General features: G+C 42.4%; 1 long non-coding RNA gene across 1 annotated transcript in view; it reads right to left on the bottom strand.

Annotated features, from left to right (window-relative positions):
- Positions 1–1,241: 1,241 nt before the first annotated feature.
- Positions 1,242–26,663, bottom strand: part of LOC310676425 — a 312,074-nt gene continuing 286,652 nt past the window's right edge. The window contains exon 2 of the long non-coding RNA XR_014510561.1: positions 1,242–1,414. This is a non-coding gene — a long non-coding RNA (uncharacterized lncRNA). The remainder of the gene's footprint in view (positions 1,415–26,663) is intronic.

Below are 26,663 nucleotides of genomic sequence, written 5' to 3'. Positions count from 1 at the left end.
CGCAGAGATTCTTGTGTTGTGGGTGGAATAAGAGTATCTTCTGTCTCATTTATAAAGGGAAAAAATGGAAGCCAGGTCTTGCCAAAAGTGTCTATCTTTGACGTGCCTTTAATTACCCTTCTGTGGCGAGTAAGGCACTCCAATATAGCCACACTGCAAATATTATTTACCCAGATTTCAATGGGGATTTCTATAGGTTGTTTTCAGTATCAGGCTATTTTTTTTTTTTTTTTTGCCAAATAATTTTTTATTGATTTCAACATGTAATTCTTTTCCCAACAATCCTTACTGTCACATTATAATCCCTTTGATTCTGCCTAGTCCTGACTTCCCTCCCTCCCGACCGCTGGTATATACATCACATACTTTTTGCGTAGATTATTGTCATAATTCTACTGTTTTACATTGGAGGTGTTATTCCAGTCCTGCTAGTGTCTTAATATTTTTGTTGTTCTCCTTTATATATTCAATAAATTTATTCCAATTGTTATTGTATCTCTGGTCCTCTTGGCCCCAGATCCTTCCTGTCAATTTGGCAAGTTCTGCAAAATCTATCATCTTCACCTGCCACTCCTGGATGCTTGGTAAATCTTGTGTTTTCCATCTTTGGGCCAGTAAAGTTCTTGTGGCGGCTGTGGCATACATGAACAAGTTCTGGTCTTTTATTTTAATTTCTTTTCCCACCAGACCTAGCAAAAATGCCTCTGGTCTTTTAGGAAAAGTATACTTAAATATCTTTTTAATTTCATTATAGATTAACTCCCAGAATCATTTTACCTTGCCACAAGTCCACCGCATATGAAAGTAATCTCCGTCTATTTCCAACATTTTCTGTCTCTTTTCCTATACATTTTAGCTAATTTTATTGGTGTCAAATGCCATCTATTTCAGTATCAGGCTATTGTTAATCAGGCTGCTGATCACATTAGCATTACGGTACTCTCAGGATCAGGGAATTGGACCTTCTGAAAGAAATGCTAAAGCCTGTCATTTTCATCCAGCTCCAGTTAGAAAACTTTAGGTCTTTTTGTGTGTATATGTGGCATCAGAATGTGGATGGGCTACATCTTCAAATGCACATCCAAATATGCATGCAATTGAAAGTAAAATGGTATGGATAGATGGACATTTCATTTATCCATCTAAATGCTCATCCGATGGCTGCCTCCACATCTTAAAAAAGTACAAGTGGTAACATAGTTGTTACTATTTGGAAGCCACTGTGGAAATGTCACTTGGCAGCAAATGCTCATTTGTTGTTGTTTAGTCATTTAGTCGTGTCCGACTCTTCGTGACCCCATGGACCAGAGCACGCCAGGCACTCCTGTCTTCCACCGCCTCCCGCAGTTTGGTCAGGCTCATGTTTGTAGCTTCGAGAACACTGTCCAACCATCTTGCCCTCTGTCGTCCCCTTCTCCTTGTGCCCTACATCTTTCCCAACATCAGGGTCTTTTCCAGGGAGTCTTCTCTTCTCATGAGGTGGCCAAAGTACTGGAGCCTCAGCTTCACGATCTGTCCTTCCAGTGAGGATGTTCATTACTTACATTTAATGTGTATCAATATTATAATACAGCTAGGATTGGAACAACTGCACTTCTCTGCCAAAGCAATCATACGCAACTCCAAATCAATATAAACTTTGCTTTTTTAAAATAAAAAACCAAAAACAAAAGAAGTTAAAGTTCAGATCGTTATTTTAATGGAAGCAATTATTGTTTCCTAAATGAAGTTATTATTGCTGTAGAAATTAGAATCCTTTCTCCATTACTACTGCCTCTATGTAGGACATGTTTTTTAAAAAAGAAGAAACATAGTGCCATATATAAATGGTTATCAATATAAAGCATAAATATGCAATTACTTCAAAATTAAATGTGTATTGGAAGGGACTTTGTGTATATTTAATATATTTTATAATGCACCAAATGAAGTGGCACAAAAAGCTTGTCGCTTTAGTAACTACCATGTGGATGGGCAAATTACCATAAAATGCTAAAGCTGCAATTGCATACTTATCAGCTGCCCCAGAAAAACCAGGACATCCCTTTTTTCCTGTAAGAGCCCAGGGACCATTTTGGGTGCTTTGCTCTCATGGGATTTCAGGCCCTGAAAAGAAGTTTTTTTGGGTTTGCAGTCTTGCATGGGTCACTTGACTTGTGCTGGATTTTGGACCCAGAAGATGGGTCCCACATTTGCGCTGCGTTGCGTCTACACTTAATAAGGAGTAAAACCCACTGAATTCATTAGGCTTCCTTCTAAACAAGCAAATAATGGAGCTACAAGAATACTTTCGTTTATTATAATTATGGCCGTGCACCGGATCTGCCTGAATCTCAGATCCTGAACTGACTCAGTCCAGTTTGGGTTGACCCAAAGTTCAGCCTGACTGGGTTGAAACAGCTCCAGATAACTCTGCATTGGATTGGGTGTACCTGGACCAGTTTTGGAGTGTCTATAGTGGAGGTGGTCTCATGGCAAGGGGAGAGGCACAGAGTCTAACTCCTGATTAAATATACAGCAGGGTTTCCCAAACTTGGTCTCCAGCTGTTTTGGGAATACAACTCCCATGATCCCTAGCTAGCAGGACCAGTGGTCAGGGCTGATGGGGATTATAGTCCAAAAACAGCTAGAGAAACCCCGATATACAGTTTGGATGGCTGGAGTAGGAGAGGACTGATTAGTAGAGTTTGTGCTGAAGTTAATTGGGGTGGCACTCTAAAATATATGCCCCCCCAGACACACATATATATTGCTTTCCTTGTCTTTATGAACTTTAATCTACCTCCTACTTAAATTGTTTCCCCTTTAGGTATATGAAACTGGTCCCATTTGAATGTACACGGGCAGTAGCATCTTATAGCACCATAAGCTCCTCGGAGGAGAAATGATATTGAAACGGAGGCATAAACAAATAAATCAGGAGTCCAGCCTGCTGCTATAATGTCACTACCTCTTCTCATCTGCCAACCCCCAAATTTGAGTTTGTTGTACAAACAAGGAACATCTGGAAACAATGTGTGATTTTTTTAAAAAGTAAGATTCATTGATGCTGTATCTAACATCCACAACATGGATATTATCCATGGAAAGCCAATTGTAACATTCATGTTACAAGATATTCTATTTTGGATTGCCAAAGGCTGGGGCCAAACACTGAGCAATTGCTGTCACTCTGCATGTGAGCTTTCAAGAGGTATCTGACTGGCCACTGCTGGAGATAGCCTTCTGCTACTGCATGACAGTTTTTACATTCATTTAATATGCTGGATAAATCTGTCCAATTTGGAGTAAAATTCCACTGATACCCCCCTCCCTCTTCTTTATAAGAGATTCTCGTGGTGTGTCTTCAAGCTCATTCCACTGACCTAACTGGGACTTGTTTCTTTTAAAATGTGCATAACAAAGAAGGAAATCCAATTCTTTGCTTGCAGGAAAGCAACCCTTAACAAACATCAAGCCGGGCCATTATCTGTACACATGGCAGGCTGTATGGTGAGCATCTGCGGTCTCTCTGATGAATTTAGCTTGTTATCTCTCCTGCAAATAACAGCAACATAAAATGACAACCGAGGTGTTGCTGTGCTAACGAGCAGATATTATCTCTTGAAAGGTTGTCACACATTACGGCCATATGACGCTCAACAAAGCCCCGGAGTAATGAAACGCCTTTGATTGTATAGTTTGATCTTTTCAGCCACCTCTTTTATTATGGGAAGGAGGGAAGGAAGGAAGGAAGGAAGGAAGGAAGGAAGGAAGGAAGGAAGAGCCCCCAAACCCAGAAGCAGCATTTCCCCCCATTAAACTATTTAAATGCCATTTAGCCCCACTTTATTTCTGACTGAGAGGCCCTATACATTTGATCTGTTGCCCCTCTGAGCTCCAATCTGGATGGCGGAGTGTATTTCTCCAAATGGAATTGTGATGAACTTATACACACTTCCCTGCTTGGGCTATATGCTAATTCATTGTCAGAGACTTTAATTAGCCTTTTGGCCTTCCACTGATTAAGATGAACTCTGGTTCACCCCAAAGCCATGTCCTCCTGCTTTTAGCTGAGGGTCAGCAATGTTGCCAGACTGTCAGCTGGAAATTTGCACAAGGGTAACCTTAAAAAATCAACAGCCATGGGTTTTGCACCATTTGATTGTACATACATTACTTCCTTTTTTTGTGGAGGGGGGGGGGGGAGGATCTATTTTTGTGAGCCATCCTGATAACTTTTTTGAATCCTTCCAAATAAATACTTTTCTTCTTCTTCTTCTTTGGCCTTCACTCATGGCCAAGTAAGATTGTCTTCCATAAACACGGTTGAAACAAAAGCCTCCCACTCACTCCTAGAAAATACTGAGGCACATGCTTGATAAAAGGGGTGTTGCAGCATAAGTTTCCTCCCTTGGTCTACTCATGCCCATAAGAATGTATAAAGAGAGCCCTGGTGTGTACAATTGTATCCATGGAGGGGTATTATCTCTCTACACGTGATCAGGAAGCCCACTCAATTTCTGTAGAACACCCTATCATGCAAAGAAAGCTCTCCAAAAATATGCCTGCATAGATGGGGGCTCAAGGCTCACATTCTAAAAAATAAATATATAATATGCTCTAAGTGTCCCAGTTTTTCAGGGACATCAATTATGAAAGTCTTCATGCAAGGGCAGAGCAACTCAGGCCCAGCAACTATTAGACTCAGGGCTAGCCAGTGGGGCCCAATTTGAAGCACTGGGGCGCAACTTGAATTTATTTATTTATTGGTAGGGCCCCAGTTCACAGCCAAAGTCTGCAAGATCTTATAGATATAAATAAAATCCATCTAGATTGCCCTGGTGCAGGGGCCCCCTTAGGAGCAGCCCACATGGCCCAAGTTGGCCCAATTACTCCAATTGCCTTAAGGTCAGCCCTGATGAGACTGTGCAGGGGTTGGACTGACAAGCCCTGCAAGTTCTAGGTTTCTGGTGTCACCATTCAGAGTACAGACTCAAGGACTTGTTATGGAAGCCACCTTTTATTCACAGTCGCATAAGCACTGCACTACAGCATGGCCATAAACTTGTACATTCAACCACTGAAATATACACCCAATATGTCACAATGGAGATTTATGTTACTGCTTTATGAATGAACACTGTGTTTTATGAATAGACTCTGTATTTTGTGAATTACCTAAGAGCTACCAATAGGGAGCTCTAGAATCTGACAGCTAACCAATTGGGTACTACCAAACAGTGACCCCTATTGCTGAAAGCAGGTAACCAGCAGGGAATGCTTCAGCTCAGCCTTTGCACTGTTGACTGAACACCCCCTGCTGTGCAGATAATGGAGAAAGATCATAAATTGTAATCAGAGGCAGCTACAGGAGAGCTATGAGAGTCAGGTGAGGATCAGATGCCTTGTTAATCCCAGCAGGTATATAAGAGGACGACCAGGTCTGCGGCCTGCCCTAAAGAGGAGAAGCCCAACATGGAAGATTTGTGTATAGTACACAGATCTGAAAGAGCCACAAAGGGTAAACCACCCAAAAGGTATGCTGAAGAGTTTGCTTAAACAGTCATAGCAGATACAGCTGGTGTTAACAACTCAGAGAAGGTTTGGGGACCTTCAAGCTTCCAAGAGGTCCAAAGTTTAACCTCAGAGGATGCTGAGCCATGGTTAAATGCCATGAAGGCTGAACTTGATTCCTCAGAGAGGAACAAGACATGGGAACTACTTCCAGGTCTGCCCAAGCCACAAAAGGTTTACAAAGTTCAGTTATTGCAAAAGTTTTTCAGTGTTAATTTTATGCATTTTTAAAAATCACCATGGTATTTAACAATAATATCTTATGTCCTTTAGAAGAGAAATTGTGAATTAGAGAATTTTAAATACCCGTCATCATCCGTGGCTTCAATTTTGTTTATAACACACTTCCATTTTCTTCCAGTTATGAGGGTGGGGTATTGGGAGGGGCCTCACAAGTGGAGTAGCCTAGGGCCTCTCTTCATCTAAATCCGGCCCTGAGAATGTCCCTATTTTCCCTGCCACTGCCATACTTGGAGAGGAGGACGAGCTGTTGCTTATCCCGAGTGATGGCGGTGGTAGCATTTTTGGTGCAGTCCACAGATGAGAAAAAGAAATCTGCCTTATACTGAGTCAGATCATTGATTTGATTGGCTTGGTATTGACGTCACATCAGCTCACCAGTCAGTTCCCAGCTCTACTTCAAGATACTGAGGACTGAACTTGGGATGTTGTGCATCAAAGCTTTTATTCCACCAATAAGGTATGGTCCTTCCCAGGGCTTTTTTTTTGGTTGGAATTCACAGGAACTCTGTTCCGGCACCTCTTCGGTGGGCTCAGTTGCCATTACAGTGGTACCTCGGCTTACACACGCTTCAGGTTACATATGCTTCAGGTTACACACTCCGCTAACCCAGAAATAGTACCTCAGGTTAAGAACTTTGCTTCAGGATGAGAACAGAAATTGTGCTCCGGTGGCACAGCGACAGCAGGAGGCCCCATTAGCTAAAGTGGTGCTTCAGGTTAAGAACAGTTAGGAACAAATGAAGTACTTAACCCGAGGTACCACTGTATAAGAGAATGAGGGAGGTGTTCGTAGTGAGTTCTGGCACCTCTTTTTCTAGAAAAATAGCACTGGTGCTTCCCTGGAAATGAGGAGGTTATCTGAACTTTGCCTTTTTGGAATGGCTTTCTTAAAATTCTAACCTTTTCCCTTTAGGAGAAAGCTTAGAGACACCATTTGTCAGACATGTGTGGCTTCCAATAGTTGAAAAACAACACAGAACACCAGTTTAATCTAATAGAAACCTAAACTTTATGTGAGTCTGTGTGTGTGTGTGTGTGTGTGTGTGTGTTTAAACATCAAATTTATTCATGCTTCCAAACAGATTTTTCCTCTATTGGTCTCTGTTCTACATAATTAGCCAAATAGCATGGCATATTTTGATTAGAAGGAAACTGTACCAACCATCTTGGTTTTCTTAGCGATCCAATTATGATGGTATTAGTTGTGGTTATGTACATGACAAGAGTCTAACAGTAAACTATTGATCACTATAGGGCAAGCACTGTTTATTACATGTTAGTGTGGCTGATCAGGCACTACACCTTTTTATGCCTCTCTTAAATGAAAACTCAATATTTCTTGCTTTGTCAAGGCTATAATTTACATTTACTGGCCTTCCACTTGAAAGAAGGCCCATGAATTTCATATCTGCAGTATGCCAGCTCTGTGAGCTACCTGGGACATTCCTCTCACGGACCTTTAAAGGAAATGATTGCAGAGAGCTGATATATTACTTTTTAGGTTCTTGTCACTGAACATTGTTCTCATGATATAGTAACTTCGAGCATTCATAAATACGGATATTTGACTTATCTATCAGTGTATGGCATGCATTAGAATTATTTCTAAAGGGGGAAATTGACAGGCATTTCCTGGTATGCCTGCAAAGACTGACTGCACACAGCACCCTACAATTGCCCTGTCCCTTACTCTCTATAGCCATATCACATCAGAGTGTGCACACATTATAGTTCCCACCATTCTGTTTATTAAGTTTAAATTTCATTCTATCCACAGAGCTTATCTCACATCGCAGATTTTCCTTCTCACTTTTCATCAACAGCCCAAGCAATAGGCCATGCTGCTGCCTTTACTGGTGAGGCAACTTGAGCCAAGAGTGAATGCAGACAATCATTGACCAAGTGAGATTTTATGTCCACGAATGACTAGGAGATGTATGTCCCTATGCTCAATCAAGTTCTGCCCTGAGCAGGTCCTCCTGGCCCACTCAGTTGGAATACTGGATGGTAGACCAGGCAAGAATTCATTGGCCAGGTTATGCTACACCTGGCTGCAGACTGCTCAGTAGACCAAAGGGTTGCAAGACATCTTCCACCTGGTCCACTAGAGAGTGTGCCACCAAGCTCTTCTTGCTAGCAGTATAACTGGGTTGTGTGACACTTGCCCAAGAGGCAGTTATGAGCAAGAGTAGAAAAGTGCAGATGTGGATTTGGAGCAGTGAGACTGGTTCCTAAACCAGGGTGCAGGGGCCAAGATGATGCCTTCCCGCTCCCTTTCCAAAGCCTAGTAAGAGTTGGGATTTGGGAAGGAGGTATGAAGACCTACATTGGCTCCCAGTACATTTTCAAGCACCATTCAAAGTCTTTGGTGCTGGCCCCTAAACAGCCCCTAAACGGCCTTGGCCCACTATAACTGAAGGAGCATCTCAACCCCCATCATTCTGCCCAGACACTGAGGTCCAGCACCGAGGGCATTCTGGCGGTCCCCTCACTGGCGAGAAGTGAGGCTACAGGGATCCAACGCTGAGGGCCTTCTTGGTAGTGGCGCCTGCCCTGTGGAATGCCCTCCCATCAGATGTCAAGGAAACAAACAACTATCTGACTTTTAGAAGACATCTGAAGGCAGCCCTCTTTAGGGAAGTTTTTAGTGTTTGATGCTTTATTGTATTTTTAATACAGTGGTACCTCAGGTTAAGAACTTAATTCATTCTGGAGGTCCGTTCTTAACCTGAGACACCACTTTAGCTAATGGGGTCTCCCGCTGCTGCCACGCGATTTCTGTTCTCATCCTGAAGCAAAGTTCTTAACCCGAGGTACTATTTCTGGGTTAGCAGAGTCTGTAACCTGAAGCATCTGTAACCCGAAGTACCACTGTATTCTGTTGGAAGCCACCTAGAGTAGCTGGGGAGGCCCAGCCAAATGTGTGGGGTATAAGTAATTAGTAGTAGTAGTAGTCGTCGTCGTTAGCTCTGACCAAGTCAGAGAGTCCTCCTTCCTCCTTCCCAAAGTCTAGTCAGTGCCTGCCCAGCTTTGGAAAGGAAGAGGGAGAGCTCTAGGACCCTGCCAGAGCTTCATCTTTCTTCACAAAGCCCTGCACTTCCTTTGGGCAGGTGACTTTGGGCAGGTGTGTGTCAAATTTTGGGCTCTCACAGGGTGCCATATTACCAAGGACCACCCCTGCACTAGAATAACTATTTAGTTTCATGCTACCCATAAAAAGGTAAAGGGACCCCTGACCATTAGGTCCAGTCATGGTCGACTCTGGGGTTGCGGCGCTTTATTGGCCGAGGGAGCTTCTGGGTCATGTGGCCAGCATGACTAAGCCGCTTCTGGCAAAACCAGAGCAGCACACAGAAACGCTGTTTGCCTTCCCGCCGGAGCGGTACCTATTTATCTACTTGCACTTTGACGTGCTTTCGAACTGCTAGATTGACAGGAGCAGGGAGCGAGCAACGGGAGCTCACCCCATCGAGGGGATTCGAATCGCCGACCTTCTGATCAGCAAGTCCTAGGCTCTGTGGTTTAACCCACAGCACCACCCACGTCCCTCATGCTGCCCATAGTGTGGCCTCAATCTAGGGCTCCGATAGCTTTACAAGTAGGGAGCATATTTTTACAATGTTTGCTGCACATTGTAGGAGACTGTGTTTCTGTATGGGTGTGAATTGACACATAATGAGCATTGAATCACTTGCCACAGGGGGCAGTGTATGCATGGAAACCATGGAGCCATTTGGCCCTGAAACTAGGAGCAAAGTTCAGGTCAGTCTGTGACTTGTGGGTGGATGTGGCATGAGTTTCATGCCCTTTTGGTCCCATCACTCATTGATTTCACGGTTATGCTAAAATATGACTTCTCATCGAAGCTGACTTCCAAAAAGGGGAGGGGGGAGATGGAACATGCCATCACCTTTTCCTCCTAATCAAGAGCTGAAATATTTAAGAGTTGCCATCTGAAGTCAAAATGTTTAAGGCTGTGAAATGACTGTAACAAGATATATGCTCTGTAAATAATTAATTATGCATCTTCTTGAAGTCTGGTGCTATGACTCAGTCAGGACATGATCCAATTAAATCAAGCTTCTCCTGACTAGGAGGGGAATGGAGAGTAAAACTTATTATTTCACCCACACAAATCTGCTCCAGCATCAAATGGGAAGCAGATCTTAAAAATTAAAACTTCCATCTTCAAGTTAATCAGCATGACCTTGCGAGAACAAAAAGGGCATTGTTGGCTCCCAGCTGGCCTAGAGGAAAGAGAACAGAATTTCCTTAGAGAGGAATCAACCATATGCTAGCAAGGCATTATCTTGGCTCTTTACACTGTTGATATTTTCCTTGCCTTTTTATGCTTCTATCAATATTAATTCTTTGTTTAAGAGCAAAGAAGACCTAAAGGGATACAGTGTCAATAGCAATTGCCGTATCTAATTTCCGCCATCTTCTCTACAATCCCAAATGAAATAAAGGGAATATGACATATTCTGACTGATTAGACGATTCAGCCATTTTTAGAGTGATCAACTTCAGTTGCAGGGGAAGAGCACTACATAACTGAACGCTCTGCCTGTCAGATGTTGTTGAACTACAACTCCCAGCATCCATTACTATTTAAGAACAGGCCAATGGATCAGGCCAATGGCCCATCTAGTCCACCATTTTGTTCTTAGAGTAGTCAGCCTATGGGAAGCCCACATGCAATAACTGAGTGCAACAGCACACACTCCACTTGTGATTCTGAGTAACTAACATTCAGAGGCATACTGCCTCCAAACCATTGTGGCTAGTAGCCATTGATAGCCTTAAGCTCCATAAATTTGCTTAATCCTCTTTTAAAGAAACATATTGTGGAAGCAAAGTCCATAATTTAACAGCTTTTGGCATGAAGTAGTACTTTCTTTGCACATTCAGATTCATTAGCCGACCCTGAATTCTAGTGTTATAAAAGAAGGGCAAAATCCTCTCCCCAATGGCGTACCATGCTGGGGGCCTCAAGGGGTGGTTGCCTCGAGTGCAAAATTGTTAGGGGCACAAAATGTCAACACCCGGATCTGCCCCGATACAGCTCTTCTCTTACTGTGCTGTGTTGAAAACAGCTTCTATGTGCAAACTAGGAAGTGACCTCTAAACAACTCTTCCTATCTCTGTGGCTGTGATCTCCTGGGTGATGTGGATGCCATTAGACAGCTTAATACACATGCATACTACATCCAATTTCCTGCCTCCCACCAACTCCTCCACGTGGTTCTGGGCACTGACAACCTACGCTATGCCACTGCCTCTCCCTATCCACTTTCTCTATAGTATGTAGAATCTTAAGCACCTCTGCCATTTCACCCCTTCCTCTTCTTTTTTTCTGAACTAGAAATCTCCAAATGTTCTAACCATTCCTAATAGGAAGCTTGCTCCAATCCATTGATCCTTTGGTATGTTGTTGTGGTAAAGAATTCACCTCTAAACCACCTTGTTTGTTTCCCAGGTGAAGAACAACTACCTTTTGAATAAACCACAGAACCAAGGAGGCACCTAGAATTTATTATAGCTATTGCAATAGGAAAGAGCTCACTCAACTCTGAATTCATACCACACTCTTTTCTGAACCAGCTCTACAAAGGGTGAAGTCACCAGAAATGTACACAGTATTCCAAGCACAGTTTTAGCATTGATTTGTCTAATGGCATTATCATATTGGTCGTTTCATTTTCAATCCCTTTCCTAATGAACCCTAACATGGAGTTTACCCTTTTCACTGCTGCTGCACACCGTGTTGACATCTTCATTGAATTATCCACTACATCCCCGAGATCTCATACAATCACGATCAGTTCAGATCCCATGAGCACACAGTTCTATACAGTTCCTTATCATAAAAAGGTGACCTGTCTCACAAAGCCCTTCATTGCTAACTGCATATGTCTTTTAGATCTACTCAAGTGCTACTCTAAACAAGTAATTCAGCAGTAAATCTCATTGACTCTTGTAAAGGGGTATGGGATTGCAGCCTCATCTTGCTTCTGAGTAAACCTTCATTGGATTGTACTGTTAGTCTTTTACTGTTTCTAACCGATCTCTTGGTTTTAATAATCTTTGTGGATGTTAATATTCATTCTTATTTAATGATTCAGTATGCTGTAGAAATTCTCAGACTGAAAAGCAGGTACAAAATCAATTGTAAATAAAGAAACAAAATTGTGATCTCTCAAACACCTCCTCCTTGAAGAGCTATTTTTTTTTTTTTAGAAAAAGAGGTGCCGGAACTCATCATGAACATCTCCCTTGTTCTCTTATAATGGCTATGATGTCCACCTGAGAGCTGCTGGAACTGAGTTCCACTGAGTTCCAAGGGGGGGGGGAGCCCTGGGCACCTTCCATGGAGACTATAGATAAATAGGTACCACATTTCCGTGCGCTGCTCTGGTTCGCCAGAAACGGCTTAGTCATGCTGGCCACATGACCTGGAAGCTGTACGCCGGCTCCCTCGGCCAGTAAAACGAGTTGAGTGTCGCAACCCCACAGTCATCCGTGACTGGACCTAATGGTCAGAGGTCAGTTTACTGTTACCTAGGGGTAGCAGTAGGTGCTTGCAACATTGCACCACAGTCTTGTTCGCATTTCTGACAAGTTCCTGTCCAGTCCAGAACAACACAGAGCCCTCTGCTGAACAGTCAGGATTTTGTTTTTGTCTTCTCCTCCTTTGAGCATGTGGTGTGATTTCCCCCCACCACACACACACACATTCTCTCATCAGAGCACTTCCCCATGTCTTCAGAGAAGCATTCTGAAGAGGTGAATGGAAATACTTCCATGCCTTCATCTCAGAGTGTCAGATATCTGTGTGAGATGCCGCCCCTCCCACTTCAAGACAAGTTAAGATTCAGACCCGGGAGGCATTACTTTCTCTGATGCATCTCTGTGTTCAGTTCTGCAAAGAAAGAACCCCAGGAGAGAAAGCCAAAACAAAACACTTGCTGTCTGAGTCACAGATCGTCAGATCTGGGAAGGTTAGGAAACCCACCCCCTTTGGGGGAAAAAATCTCAGTCCGTTCCTTGATGGTGCTGAAATATCTAGCAATCTCAGATAAATTCCATGGTATCATTTGTGGAGTGAGTTGCAGGAGCCAGTCCACCTACTGCAATCCAGTGTTAGAACTTTGGCAGAATGGGATTAATAAACTCTACAAATCACGGTGCATGCAGTCAAAGAGATCTGTAGAGGTGTCCTCCCAAAAACAGTGTCACAGTCACTTACCAGGACATGACTGGGCTGGCGCAAGGCTGCAGCCAGCTTCTGGCAACATGAATGAAATAGTGGGACATTCACAATCAACCCAACCTTCCTCTACTCTTGCTCCACCCTATCCAGGAACGAACTTGCCCATGTGAAGACCACCTGGTGGAAACCCTTACACATATGGTTCTTAATTGTAAACTATATGCTGATCTCCATCAGGAATTTCTAAATCAGTTCTGTATCCCCAAATGGAAACCAGAGTTGGAGGTCATACATTTTCTATTACTGGGGAATGATCAGGAGCTCACCAAGTTAGTGGCGAAATATCTCTATTTGGTTTTTTGTCGTCGAAATACACTGCAGACGTCTGATCTCCCTGGAGACCAAAAGATGTGACGATAGACTGCTCTGCCTCCTTTCTTTTAGCAAATGTTTTGTGCCACTGGGGAAGTGGTAATTCTGTATTGATTTGGTTTGGATGTTTGTATGTGATGCCAATAAAAGGTTTGATGATGATGATATCCAGGAAAGCAGCAGCTGTTGCCTGTATTTGGAGGGCAGCTCTGTGCTCCAAACTACCACCCACTTAAAACAACAAAAAACCTGTTACAATTCTTTCTTCTTCTTTCTGAATGCTAATTTCTATATGTGCTGATTTCTTGATATAATCATAGAGCTGGAGCAGGTCTCATAGGTATTCTAATCCAACTACCTGCTTGATAAAATATATCCATTGATGCATGGATGCTAGGGGTATGCAGTGGTTACAAGATTCTCCCTGTGTTTGGTGAGATCTTGAGGCACAATTTGGGCAAGGTCTGTAGCTCAGTGATGTAAAATCTGTTTATCATGAAGAAGGTCCCAGATTCAACAGCCAGCATTTGCAAATAGGGCTGAGAATGTCTCCTGCATGAAACCTTAGCAGTGGTGTCCAAACTTTTTTCAAAGAGGGCCAGATTTGATGAAGTGTGGGCCGACCAAAGGGCCAACCAAAATTGTTGACCTTTTTTTAGGATTCAAGTTGTGACCTTTTTTTTTTTTTCCTTTTTAGGATGGAAGTTGTTGAGGTGTTATTTTAAGGAATGTATCCCAGGAAATAAGCTGCCACAGGGGCCAAATGAACCCAACCGGCAGGCCGGATTAGGCCCCCAAAACTGACTCCGGACAGGCCTGCTTTAGTCTTTGCCAGTCAGCTTAGGCAATACTGAGCTAAATAGACCAGTGGTCTAACTCTCAGTGTAAAGCAACTTCCTATGTTCCTAATCAGACTCAGAAACACAAAAAAATCTACCCCAAACCACCGCAGTCCACCTCTTTATTTGGAGTATACACTGAAACAACGCACATTTCTAGTATGTATATAAGCTTCTGAACTCAGCAATGGTTTAACCAAACCACCTGCGTTTGTGCAGAGCAGGTCTTAAGTAATCTATTGGAGATCTCAAGAGTGCTTTCTACTTTGGTATTTGCATATGGTTGGACTAGATGACCTTCCTTCGTTTTTATATGTTCATTTGCCCTTTGGGAGCAATATGCATAATCCTACTTTGAATTAACATTTGAGGATTATAATACCCCAGGGCCCTATTCAATTTACATCAAGATTGCTTGTACAAGCAGTGTCATCCAGCAGCACTTCTAAGATGTCTCACATAAAATTTTAACCTTTTTTTTTTTTAGTTTTTAGTTTTTACTGTGCTCCTTGTTGTTAACTGTGTATCCACTTTAAGGTAATGCTAATTGCAGAGAAATCTCGAGTGATGGCCATTAGGTTAGAAAGATTTTTATATTTTTTGTGCAAAACTTGACTCGATGGTGCCTAATGAATCGTAAGTTTCTCCTACCCAATTAATTAGTTAAATGCCACTGTTTAATAGCTTTGGATAACATACCAGTTTGACATATTGTAATGTAAATGTGAGTTTCTCTCTCACATTATGTTAAAAGAGCTTAAAATTAGGCTTGGACTAAAATGGAAGATAATTTTAGTGAATGTTTTAATGCCCCAGAAAACCTTCCCTTGGTTTTTTTCGGGGGCGACGGGATGTCAAAAATATATATGTAGGTGTTCACAAGAAGAAATACCTACAAAATGCTGCTCCAGTTTGGTGAGACAGGGACAACACGTTGAAAATGAGGATGGTTTCTTTGTTCTCTCACATTCAGCATAATCTCTGCTTTCCCTCTGAGATGTTGCTATATGGCTAAATGTGATTCAGTATATGTAGCACTGAAGCATCCTTAGAATGACTACCATCATACTAGAATAGCTGCAGTTAAAATTCTGCCGAAGAATATCAGCAGAATAGACTGTGAATACTGATTTTTATTTTTTACTTTTATTTTTACGGGTGGGGGGGAGAGAGAAGAATTATTTGAAAGGCGCCTTTTGAGCCTCTCTAAAGCAAATATTTCACAATGGCATTTCTCTACCCTTGTATCTGTTTCTCAAAAATGCTTGAATCAGGTTGAGGCTGAGAGTTCAGCTATTCATATTTTATGTGTTATTGGATGGGTTGTCATTAGAAATGACATCAAGAAAATGTCCTCAATCAGGCCTTCATTGACACACTTTCAGAGAGACATTGTTTTTCCCCATCCTCTACTATTTTATAACATTTTATCTGTGCTTCCAGGCCTTTCTCTTAAACGTTCAATTTTTAAAAGCTATGGTGAGCTAATAGCATCTTGATATGCACATAATAGCATCTTGAAGTTTCACATAAGTATTAAATATATATATAGGAAATGTCCTTTAAGATAATGTTGCTGAACTTAATCTCCTGAAACTGCATCCTGCCAGTCTGGGCTGCTTTAAGCAGTAATATATTAAGCAAATGTCTCTTAAAAAATAGTTGTTCGTGAATGATGTAGCATACCAATGCATCATTATAGCAATTCCATTGCTTCAAATACTATAAATATATGTTCAAAGACCCTGTTTCTCTTCCCCAGTGTGTAAAAAAGAAGCTGATGGGGTCATTGAGAGCCAACGTAGTGTAGTGGTTAAGAGTGGTGGAAACGTAATCTGGGGAACAGGGTTCGTATCTCCACTCCTCCACATGCAGCTGCTGGGTGGTGACCTTGGGCTAGTCACACTCCTCTGAAGTCTCTCAGCCCCATTCACCTCACAGACTGTTTGTTGTGGGGGAGGAAGGGAAGGAGAATGTTAACCGCTTTGAGACTCCTTAAAGGGAGTGAAAGGCGGGATATCAAATCCAAACTCCTCTTCTTCTTCTTCCTACAAGCTGAGCTGGTGGAGATGAATTTGAGAGTTCCAGGGCCTCTGCATATCAGGCCATGTGGGATCAGGGTGTGTGAATCATGGTGGTTGATAAAAGGCCACTCCACCCTCTGGACCCGAATCCTGATGCTCTGTCACAGTTCTGGTGTTCTTGCCTTAGGATACAGGTTGCTTCAGGGCGAAGGAAGAATGGTTTGCTCCTTTGCTCAGTTGGCTCTGGCTGGTTACACACACACACAGAGAGAGAGAGAGAGAGAGAGAGAGAGAGAGAGATTTTGTTCTGGGTGTTCTGTTCTTCAGTCCTGGTTAAATACACCAAGGCTGAATCTACACACATAAAAAAATATATTAAATAAATATGGAATTTGCCATTGGCTCACCAGAGCCATCTAGTGTCACAGTTGTATAATGCACTTAAAACGCACTCAAAACGTTATATTTGCAGCTTTATAGCTGAGTCCCATGTTTTACGGGGTTGTGCAGGAAATGGGGAAGCGTCATGTGAATCCTTATCTTCAGCCTGACTTTGAAGTAGACACAGAATCACTGCGTCAGTGAACACTAGGCCTAATTCGATCCAATTTTTATTTGACAGTTAATTCTCTGAATAAAATTTCTGTTTCGTGTTTACTAGATATGCCAACTTTCATTTTCAAAAAGCCATCTCCAAAATGTATTTACCTTGGTTCAGGAATTGGGTTCACAAGGTGTTTGCATTAAAAATTATGAATCTAATTACAAGGAGATGTATGGGTAGATATAATCGCAAAGCCATCTAGTAAATAAAAAGTGAAGGTTGCATGTTTTCTGCAAAACATTCTTTTCTGAGCACAGATGATGGCCCTATCCCAGAGATAACTACATGCATCATTACTTTGTTGTTGTTTAGTCGTTTAGTCATGTCTGACTCTTCGTGACCCCATGGACCAGAGCACGCCAGGCACACCTGTCTTCCACTGCCTCCCACAGTTTGGTCAAACGCATGTTAGTAGCTTTGAGAACACTGTCCAACAATCTCGTCCTTTGTCGTCCCCTTCTCCTTGTGCCCTCAATCTTCCGCAACCGCAGGGTCTTTTCCAGGGAGTCTTCTCTTCTTATGAAGTGGCCAAAGTCTTGGAGCCTCAGCTTCAGGATCTGTCCTTCCAGTGAGCACTCAGGACTGATTTCCTTAAGAATGGTTAGGTTGGATCTTCTTGCAGTCCATGGGACTCTCAAGAGTCTCCTCCAGCACCATAATTCAAAAGTCTCCTTGTTGTGGCGAAGGGGCTTGAATAACTCACTATGAGCTATGCTGTGCAAGGCCACTCAAGATGGTCACAGTGGAGAGTTTTGACTAAACGTGATCTACCTGGAGCAGGAACTGGCAAGCCACTCCAGTATCCCTGCCAAGAAAACTCCATGGACAAAAACTGTTAGGAGCAGCCTACTCTCGTGTAGGACCCTGGTAGAGACACATGCCTGACTGGCATATTCTGTCCCTCCTGGTCGGTCGTTCAGGAGCTTCAAAAGCTTTCTTCTGCCCGAACATCACAGCGACTGATACCAAAAGGCATTAGCATGCTTAGGGATCCTGCAGAGTATTTGCAGTTTGCGTAACAGAACTCAGTAGCACAGCATTTTGGCTAATCTACTTTTATTTACATATAATACACTTGGAGCATTCTGCTTTAGCTCCTTCCTCTTTCTCATCAGATAGCAAAGAGAAAGAACAAAGGACAATAGTCCCCCTTCAAGGAGCACAGTAATACAAAACATCCTGTCTCCGTCACTTCCCGCACTGTGGAATGAAAACATACACCGTCATGAGATAGACAACAATCTCATGACTGCAAACATGGGGAATGAATCTCCAACAAAAACAACAGGCATCATTAATACATGCATATAATTGCACATGCTTACTCACTTATCTGATTAGCTGCCATCACTTTAGCAGCAGGAATAATGGGATGGGGGCTGGATTCGACCCCCAATCTGGTTTACCAAAGGAGCAAATAGCATTTCAGTGCACTCTGGTTTCTGTCACAGTGTTCCTTTACACCAGAAGCAGTTTAGCCATGCTGGCCACATGACCCAGAAAGCTGTCTGTGGACAAACGCTGGCTCCCTCGGCCTGAAAGTGAGATGAGCACCACAACTCCACAGTCACCTTTGTCTGGACTTAACCGTCCAGAGGTCCTTTACCTTCTTTTCTTTCTTTTTTTACCTTTAATTAAATCTGCACAATTGAAGTTTGGGTACGGCACATGAAACTGTGCTGGAAGAAAAGATCTGCAGCCAAGGAAACCATATTTGCAGCATTTGTGTGCACATGGCTACTGCTGTATCAGAAACAAGGAAAACACAATGCTGCCTAGCAAGGGCAGATTATTTGACCCTCTAGCCCAATGTGGTTTGCTTCAACTGGTAGCAGATCTCCATGGTCCCAAGCCAGCACCTGTTACCCAAGGCATCTTTTTAACTGGCAGAGCTTGAACCTGGGTCCTCCTGGACTATAGTCTCCATGGAAGGTGCCCAGGGCTCCCCCCCCATTGGAACTCAGTGGAACTCAGTTCCAGCAGCTCTCAGGTGGACATCATTGCCATTATAAGAGAACAAGGGAGCGATACCTATTTATCTACTTGCGCTTTGATGTGCTTTCGAACTGCTAGGTTGGCAGGAGCTGGGACCGAACAACGGGAGCTCACTCTGTCGTGGGGATTCAAACCACCGACCTTCTGATCGGCAATTCCTAGGTTCTGTGGTTTAGATCACAGCGCAACCCGCATTTCTCCCCCTACATATTCCTTATTCTCTCCTTCCCTCCCCCTGTCCTCTTCCTTTTGATAGCCCTGGATTGTTCTGGGTGGACTTCAATCCACTCAGAAGAAATTATCCTGACCCTGTGCCTGGATTTACCCAATTCAGTTCAGAATCCAAGATTTATCCCACACTTTGCTATCTTTTAAGAAGAGTTTGGATTTGATGTCCCGCTTTATCACTACCCGAAGGAGTCTCAAAGTAGCTAACATTCTCCTTTCCCTTCCTTCCCCACAACAAACACTCTGTGAGGTGAGTGGGGCTGAGAGACTTCAAAGAAGTGTGACTAGCCCAAGGTCACCCAGCAGCTGCATGTGGAGGAGCGGGGAAGCGAACCCAGTTCCTCAGACTACGAGTCTATCGCTCTTAACCACTACACCACACTGGCTCTACTGAAGTGTCTATTCCTCTTTCCAAAAGCCTTTTTAAGTTGATTTTGATCACAGCCTTTATCTGCATTGGTCTAGAAACTGTATTTATATATCTTTTATTGCATTGTTAAATTGCTTTATCATTAAATCACTTTATTGTTAAATTGGGATGTTTCACGGGAAGCAATAGGTTGGTGGCTGTGGTACAGAAAATTAGAAGAGAAGACAGAGTTTTGGGTTTTGTGTGTGTGTAAAAGACAAATGCAAGACCTGTGAAACAATAGAGTCCTTCAAACAGGATTTTAGTGGAAATGAACTCAACTAGCCTTATATGTCACAGTACACAGAGGATTTGTGCACTGTACTAAAAATGTTAGCGATCTTATCTGTCATGGTGCATAGCACAAAAGACACAGTTCCTGTCACTTTACATTCTGTCAGTCATTGGACAAGGTTGATACCCAGGACAATTCTCTAAGAAGAATCATTATAGCTGACCTCCCCACAGGAGCTGTGTTGTCAACAAAGGGGATACAAAAAAAAAACAAAAAAACCAGCTGCTTAAAATGGACCCTTAAAATGAACAAAACCATCTTAAAAGTTGTCTCTGCAAAGTGGTTTTCTCAGGACCACATGGCCCATTGAAGTATGATAGTGTTGTTGTTTAGTCATTTAGTCGTGTCCTATTCTTTGTGACCCCACGGACCAGAGCACACCAGGCACTCCTGTCTTCCACTGCCTCCCGCAGTTTGGTCAAACTCATGCTGGTAGCTTCAAGAACACTATCCAACCATCTCGTCCTCTGTCGTCCCCTTCTCCTTGTGCCCTCCATCTTTCCCAACATCAGGGTCTTTTCCAGGGAGTCTTCTCTTCTCATGAGGTGGCCAAAGTCTTGGAGCCTCAGCTTCAGGATCTGTCCTTCCAGTGAGCACTCAGGGCTGATTTCCTTAAGAATGGAGAGGTTTGTTCTTCTTGCAGTCCATGGGACTCTCAAGAGTCTCCTCCAGCACCATAATTCAAAAGCATCAATTCTTCAGCTGTCAGCCGTCTTTATGGTCCAGCTCTCACTTCCATACATCACTACTGGGAAAACCATAGCTTTTACTATATGGACCTTTGTTGGCAAGATGATGTCTCTACTTTTTAAGATGCTGTCTAGGTTTGTCATTGCTTTTCTCCCAAGAAGCAGACTAAGGAAGTATGATAGTATCATCAGTAATAAGAGAGAAAGAGAGAGATTCTTCCCATTCTGTTACTTACCTTATTCAATACATTTGAAGATCATTGCTACCAAACTTACCCTGAAAAGCACTGGGTATGCGCTCTTCTCCAGAACCTAAACAGATCCCCTGTGCCAAATCAGAACAGATTAGTAGTTTGAAAGCACTTAAACCATTGGCTTACTTCGCTAGATGAAATAATCTGTACTGGTATGTAATACAGTATTGCCAATAATTTGAGGAATAAAATTGAGAATCAGTAAGGATTGGAAGAAAAAGCAACGGAACATACCATGTTTCACTAGAGGTTTTCTAAATCTGTGTGGTCGGCTGTGGGGAGCATTACTTATAAAGAGATGAGAAAACATAGTAAACCTACATGGGACTGTGCACAGAAATATAGTTACCAACTGCAGTTGACTTTATATATTCTGCAATTTGTGAGATTATTTATAAGAGAGCTAAATAAATGCACTCTTCCACTGAATTCAGAATCTGTAATTTAAAATGCCAGATCATCACTGCCTTTTGCAGAATCTTGAATTATCTGCACATATTCTTTAATGGGATTTAATTATTGTTTATATTTGAAGGCAACAGCAAACACCATTTCAAAGCTTTGCTTTCTCTCTGCTAGGCTCTGGGGTGGCTCAGCCCTGCTACTGAACAGAGTTTGGATCATGTATAACTTTACACCTGCTTAACTTGCACAAGCTTGCTTGACACCAGCTTCTTGCACAAGCTTGCTTGACACCATCTCCTTAATCTCTCATCTCCTTCCACCCATCTCTGCTACCCTTAGCATCACAGCTAACTTTGTGGTTAGGCAATACTCCTCAGAACAGGGGCAACCCCACCCCCACCCGCATATTCCCAGGCAAAATTAAAAATTTAATACAAACTAATTATTAAGAGAAAACTAAGGAAACCAAAACAGATGGTGAAGATACATTTACTTCCTACACATTGCCATGAGTTAAATCATATAAAATTTGGCTAAGATATATATTGGTATGTGTGATGTTGCTCATTAATGTTCCCAACTTGCTTCTAGGTCAATCCATGTGGGTAACATTGGTCTTTCTGGAAATGGAGGTATCTTGTTGATTCCAAGTAAATGCTGCAAGATATTCACAAATTCTTAATTTATAGTTGTTTGAAGAAAGGACAAAAAAACAATTCCTTAATATGATTTTTTTAAAGCACATGATGCAAGCAGTACGTAACAGTGACATCACACAAAAGAATTCGGATTTCTGACCAATCCTAACAACAATCCCTTGGATTGGTTTTGAAAGTTGGACCTAATCAATACCAAGTAAGAATATTTTGGCTAGTCCCATGAAAAGTGTTAGCCTCTGTTAGCACTGGATTTCTTCATATGGACCAACACAGCTACTCTAGAATACTGAATCTAGCTGTTCAAGGTGGGATCTGCAACCAGAAGGAAAGGGTTTTTTTACCACCTGAAGATAGACTTTGCAGTTTGTGGATTACATCCCCTTCAGCCTCTAGATAATGCTATACCTTTTGACCCCTTTAACTAGCACTATTCCAAAATATTCCCCAAATAACCCCTGGATTTGCAAAGATACAGACTGCTTTGACTTTCGCCCAGGATCCTGCATGCTTTATTTAAGGTGCGGGACTGAACTGGGTTCCAAGCTAGACACAAACACACACACACACACACGGATAAGAAGAAATTGCTTCTTTGTCCCAGGATCCAAGACATGCAACCTGATAACTTAGCACCTGGCAGGTGCAATTCAGACTATAAGTAGACCCCATACCCATAATATCCAACCATTTTTTTTGAGAGTGTGTTTGATTTTCTCCCTGTCCATTCATCCCCTACTTTGGGGTACATCTTGCCAGATGAAGAATTCTGGCAAATATGAAAACATTTTCAAGTTTATGTGATTTTTTTTTGATGGGTGGTGGTAGTCATATTACAGGGATTATTGAACTGTGGAATCCCCCCCCCCCCACAACACCACCAACATGAATACCCTCGGTTCCTCACCCGCCCCTTTAAACAAATAACTAAAACAAGTACATCTCAGCCACAGAAGGCCACACACCTGTCAATCCACTCCTGGAGAGAGAAATTACTCAACTGGTGAGCTGCCCCTTCTTTGTCCTCTAGTCTTTTCTACCTGGACTTGACCCCTTTAGACACTTGCTATGGTGAGCTGCAGACATTTCCCTCTTTGCCTGCCTGACAGGCAACATGCAGTAGCCTCCGCACATGGTCTGGGTATTAGTGGACCTGGCAAACTGCTGGCAGAAAAGCTTTCAGGACGGGGAGGAGAAGTCTGGTCTGGCTCCCTGCTGTCTTCTCTGTTGGAGCCTCCATCCAGACTGGAAGCCTCATCAGTACTCCTGCTTTCTGCTTCCAGTATTTCCCAGCTTGTACACTCCTCTGGGGTGTGGCCAGAATCCCACCACCACTGTTCTGGGTCCAAGTCTTCTGCTTCTGTGCCATTCCTGGAGGGTTCTTGGTATGGAGCCGTCCATCACTCCTCCGCATCCAGCCAGTCCCTGACAAAACCCTTAGTCCAACATGTTAGATGGCAATCATTTGCACACTTAACTGGGTTTTGTTGTTGTTTAGTCGTTTAGTCGTATCCGACTCTTCATGACCCCATGGACCAGAGCACGCCAGGCACTTCTGTCTTCCACTGCCTCCCGCAGTTTGGTCAAACTCATGCTGGTAGCTTCGAAGACACTATCCAACCATCTCGTCCTCTGTCGTCCCCTTCTCCTTGTGCCCTCCATCTTTCCCAACATCAGGGTCTTTTCCAGGGAGTCTTCTCTTCTCATGAGGTGGCCAAAGTATTGGAGCCTCAGCTTCATGATCTGTCCTTCCAGTGAGCACTCAGGGCTGATTTCCTTAAGAATGGAGAGGTTTGATCTTCTTGCAGTCCATGGGACTCTCAAGAGTCTCCTCCAGCACCATAATTCAAAAATAACTGGGTTTAAGCCCCATTAAATTCAAAGTTACTTTTTTTCTGGGTAGACATTTATACGATTGCACTGTTAAGCACGCAAAAGAAGTTAGTCACATTTTTGCTTTCTTGGAGGCAGCCTCCTGAGATTAACAATTCAATCAAGGTTACCACTTTGTGTTATAAGTGTCCGCCATTGTCATGCTACAACTATGCTAGCCAGGAGGTAGCATGCAGTGGAACCACTCTTTTCATAAAATCCCTTTGAGAGAACAAAAATATGGTACTCTTCTAAGAAAGGCAATGAACACAGACATTTTGTGGGGGCAGACATCAGGGAACAAAAGCTCAATTTGCAATTATATTGAATCTGTTGTCTGGAGCTAGTTAATTAGCATACACACAGGATTACCTTTGTGGTACAGTTCAGTTAGGTACGGCTCAAACACAATTAGAATGGGCTATTGGCTCTGGGAACATTCCCATCATTTTGTGGGCCAGATTGTTTCAAGGCTAAGAAGCAAGTCTAATTCACTTTTGAAATCCAGAAGGTCATTAGCACAGCTTTGATTGCAAGAAACAGAAACTGTCTTCTAGCTGTGCAGAAAGACAAACAGGGAACTCATTTAGACAAGACAAATACGGCAGTAACTGTCTCACTTCTTTATGCCCCAAGACATCAAGTCTTATTGTGTGAAATGTTATTTATACTTTATAAAGTTACATGTGTTTTATTTCTTTTTAACTACCACTGATTTTAATAATCTAAATACCTGTTTTTAATTTTTTATCAATAATTTGAATGTTTTGTTCTTTAAACTGCTTTGTTGTTTTTTTTAAAAAACAATCAATTGGTTTATTCATTTTGTTAACAATAATAATCCCCATCTCTCATCTCTGCAGGCTCCTCTTGCTACACAATGCATATCCATAGGCATAAATATGATAGGAAAAGTAACTCATGCACAATCTCTCCTTTAATTATAAAGTGAAAGTCAGTCATTAACATTTATTTTTAAATTAATTATTCAATATTTTATAAAGCATATAAAATCACAGCTCAGGGATTATTAATTTAAGACTTCTGTTCTGTTTTTTAAGAAGTAGTCACCGTAGCAGCTGTGTATGAAGTTTGAGGTTGGATATTCAAGGCAAGAGAACAGCTTGGTGTTTCAGCAACTGAGGTGGAGCAGTCTTTTTATGATCAAGTCGTAAGAACGTTAAGACTTTTAAGTGCCTTGGCAAAATCATGCTGACCATAATTTGAGCACAATGCGCAATAATACAAATTAAGAAAGAAAGCATAGTTTCTACCTTATTTCAATATTTCCAAAGCAGTCTGATGACTCACTTCCACTATGCTCAAATGCAGGTATTGGGTGGCATCCAATGAAGCATTTCCTCTAGTGCAATGAAATGTCATCTTCCTTTCTGCTCCTTTCCCCATGCACACTTGAGCCCTCTCCAAATCTTCTCCAGGGGTTTGGGGGAGAAGTTCATAACAAGTGTGTGTGTGTGTGTGTGTGTGTGTGTGTGTGTGTGTGTGCAGGGTGAGGAGAGGAGAGGAGAGGGAAGGGAAATGGGGAGCCACTCACAGAAAGAAAATGAGGGTGTACTAAAAACCAGACACCCTGCCACTCTGTTTTAGTTCATACATAACATAAAAACATGATTGCTGCTATGGTGAGTTGTGAAAAACCATGGCTTGCATTGTCCTCATGCACCTTGCCTCTCCTTGCCTCCTTTGCATGCCAGAGGGGAAGATTGAAATATTTTGCTTCCAAGTTTAAATGAGCCGGAGTTCTGCACCATGCCTGAGCTCAGGAAACTACTCTTTATTTAAATTCCAGTTTGCTAGCAAACCATCGCTTGATTTATTCTCACAATTTTTTTTTAAAAAAACAAAACCGAGTTTTTAAGACAGTTGGCATTACATTTGCTCTAAAGTTGGAAGTGAAAGCTTTCAATCTCCACTGGCATGAAGGAAAGGGGTAGGAGCACAAATTTGAGATGCACAGCCACTCATGAGACCAGGGGTTCCAACTTGAAGAAAATAGGGGGGGGGCAGGTAAGTGTCCATTAAACTTTAATTAGTTTAATGTTAAGTAAACGTCCAGTGTGCTTCCAACGCCATAAATCTTATCTCAGCAGAGAATTTCGTGCAGCAGTTGAAGAAGGCAGGAGAGTCAGTACCTTTCAATGAAGAATCCTGGAGCAAGCACTTTGGAACTAAGAAAAAAACAACAACTTTATTTACAAAAACCCTGGCGATAAAGCACACATGCTTTATCTCCGGCATAAAGAAAACTTTACTCTAAACTTAACTCATATCAGCAAACATGCCCATGGCCACAAACTGAGTCTGCGAGTCAGGTCAAAAAGAGGGCAGAGTAAAACACACGGGTGAACTGACTATTTATACAAACTAACTCACATTCCTGGATGCTTAATGACTTCCAGCTGCTCAGTGATTAGAGCGACTTGTTACCTCTTAACGCTTTAGTACCAACAGTAAGCCCTGCCCCGAATAATCAATCACATTATGTGGTGCACACACACCTTTTGAAGGGCAATGCCCATCAACTTGGGAGTGGGTGGCCCCCTCAGGCCCTGGGAGTTGGCTGCTATGCCTGAGACCATAGTTTCACAGCTGTGCCTAAATCAAGCTTTTTCCTCACTTGACAGTACCATTCGCCCTCTTCCCTATCTACTGGGGAGGGTGAGTAAATATTTACAAACTTGAAAGCACTACTAATGCCAGCTGCATTACTATTATCATATATGTTGCAAGAGTCTTTGGATTCTTCTAGGAGCCTTAAGAGAAATGGGCTGCATAGAGTGGAAGGGATATAAAAAGGAGATTTTAAAGCTCCGCTGGCTTGCGAGGATAACAGCATATATAAATTTTGTAATAGGGATATAGCTGGCTAGACTCCTTTGAAATGTCCTAATGAGCCCCATGACCAGACTGTGGAGAGAAGCAGTTGTTCCCCTTTGAATCCTCACTGTGAACAGAGCTATAACAACAATGATTCACACAGTAATTTTC

The sequence above is a fragment of the Podarcis tiliguerta genome (genome assembly GCF_965153285.1).
Source record: "Podarcis tiliguerta genome assembly, chromosome: 4".
NCBI lineage: Eukaryota > Metazoa > Chordata > Lepidosauria > Squamata > Lacertidae > Podarcis > Podarcis tiliguerta.
This window is presented reverse-complemented; position numbering and strand designations above follow the sequence as displayed.